Genomic DNA, 2657 nt, shown 5'->3' on the forward strand with positions numbered 1-2657 from the left:
AGAGTGTGTGTGTGTGAGTGTGTGTGTGTGTGTGAGAGTGTGTGTGTGTGTGTGTGAGGGAATCTCCAGGGACAGAGCCCGCCCCCCCGTGGTATTTGGGATGAAAGCCCCGTCTGTCTGTCTGATTCTCTGTGAAACGGAGACCGAGCTCTTAAGGCTGCTCTTTGAAACCCTGTAAGGTCAGATTTACATGTTTATAGAGCTGCATCCATTAATCAGGCCTCCGTCCCCAGTCCTCTGTCCTCTGTCTGTCCCATGGTGTCCCCAGGACACAACATACTCGTCTTCATATCTAACTATTTCAGTAGAATAAAGTAGTATGTAGTATTTAGTACATATATATATAATATGTAACCTAGTTGTTTAGGGGACCTTTGGTTATGTTGAGGACAGATTTTATCACGATGTCCTGCAGGTCGTTGATGAGAAGACGATGAAGTGATGAAGATCTCGTTAATTATTAAAGCTTCTTCCCTCAGAACGATGAGTCGGGTTCTCTTCATTAACCGGAGGAATGCCCGATGGAATCTGACCCTTCTCCCAGCAGAAAATAATAATGATAAGTCTCATCACTCAGATCTCCATCAGCGGGACCAATTACAGAAATACCACACAGGATCAGAGAGTATGAATCTGATCCAGGACCAGAGAGTCTGAACCTGATCCAGGACCAGAGAGTCTGAATCTGATCCAGGACCAGAGAGTCTGAACCTGATCCAGGAACTGAGAGTCTGAACCTGATCCCGGATCTGAGACTCTGAAACTGATCCAGTATCAGCTGATAAAAATGTGTCTGCATCAGAAACAGCAACACGAATTATCAGACAGACGGAGTCGGTTTACCTTTTTATTAAATATTAACCACTGACTTTATAACAAACCTTAACCATTGACTTTATAACAACCCTGACTTTATAACAACCCTTAACCATTGACTTTATAACAACCCTTCACCACTGACTTTATAACAACCCTTAACCATTGACTTTTTAACAACCCTTCACCACTGACTTTATAACAAACCTTAACCATTGACTTTATAACAACCCTGACTTTATAACAACCCTTAACCATTGACTTTATAACAACCCTTCACCACTGACTTTATAACAACCCTTAACCATTGACTTCATAACAACCCTTAACCACTGACTTTATAACAACCCTTAACCATTAACTTTATAACAACCCTTAACCATTGACTTTATAACAAACCTTAACCATTGACTTTATAACAACCCTGACTTTATAACAACCCTTAACCATTGACTTTATAACAACCCTTAACCACTGACTTTATAACAACCCTTAACCATTGACTTTATAACAACCCTTAACCATTGACTTTATAACAACCCTTAACCATTGACTTTATAACAACCCTTAACCATTGACTTTATAACAACCCTGACTTTATAACAACCCTTAACAATTGACTTTATAACAACCCTTAACCATTGACTTTATAACAACCCTTAACCATTGACTTTATAACAACCCTTAACCATTAACTTTATAACAACCCATAACCATTGACTTTATAACAACCCATAACCATTGACTTTATAACAACCCTTAACCATTGACTTTATAACAACCCTTAACCATTGACTTTATATTGGGGGGTGGCAGTGCAGCTCTGTGAGGTGGTACACTGGTGGTTTGGTTCACATCGTCACAAAAAATATAATTTTAACTTTTTTGTTGTTAATCCTTTTTCAATGAAATGAGAATGATGATCATTAAACTTAAATCCCGTGTTGCAGGTTTAATTATATTTATTTAATTTGCTTGTTGGTAGTAAATGTTTGAACTGTTATCCATTGTATTTGATGGTGTTGGATATTGCAAAACTGAATATAATACGAAAGGTAGGCAGTGTTAGACCAGTGTGGGGGTGAGAGGGTGGAGGTGCTCCTCTGTTGGACCAGTGGTGGGGGTGGGGGGAGGGTGGAGGTGCTCCTCTGTTGGACCAGTGGGGGGTGGAGAGGGTGGGGGGTCAGCCATGATAGATAACAGTTTGTTCAGAGACCTCCTCTCCACCACAGCTTCAAACGTGTCACGGAGCCTTCCTGATCACTTTGTTCAGTCTGTTCGTATCGCTGGCTCCGATGCTGCTGCTACCTGTCTGTACTCCTCCACCTGTCTGTTCTCCTCCACTTGTCTGTACTCCTCCACCATGTCCACGTCACTCCCCATTATGCAAAGGGGCTGCAGAGCCGTTCCCTTCCTCCTGAAGTCGGTCACCATCTCTCTGGTCTTATCAGTGTTCAGCAGCAGGAAGTTCTTACCAGACCAGTCCACAAAGTCCTCCACCAGTGCACAGCGCCGCCTCCGCCATCCCGGTGCAAATGAGCTCGCTACAGCAGATAGATGACAGCGTCGTCCACTCCAAGACCAGGCTGGTAGGCAAACTGTAGAGGGTCCAGAGAAGAACTCACCTGCGGCCTCAGGTAGGCCAAGACCAGCCTCTCCAGCACCTTCATCACATGGGATGTGAGAGCCACTGGGTGGAGGTCCTTAAGGCCAGATGGAGTCGACTTCTTGGGGACCGGGACCAGGCAGGACGTCTTCCAGAGCAGCGGCACCCTCTGCAGGCTCAGGCTCAGGTTGAAGAGGTACTGGAGAACACCAGACAGCTGACTGGCGCAGGTCTT

The sequence above is a fragment of the Etheostoma cragini genome, chromosome 14 (genome assembly GCF_013103735.1).
Source record: "Etheostoma cragini isolate CJK2018 chromosome 14, CSU_Ecrag_1.0, whole genome shotgun sequence".
Classification (NCBI taxonomy): domain Eukaryota; kingdom Metazoa; phylum Chordata; class Actinopteri; order Perciformes; family Percidae; genus Etheostoma; species Etheostoma cragini.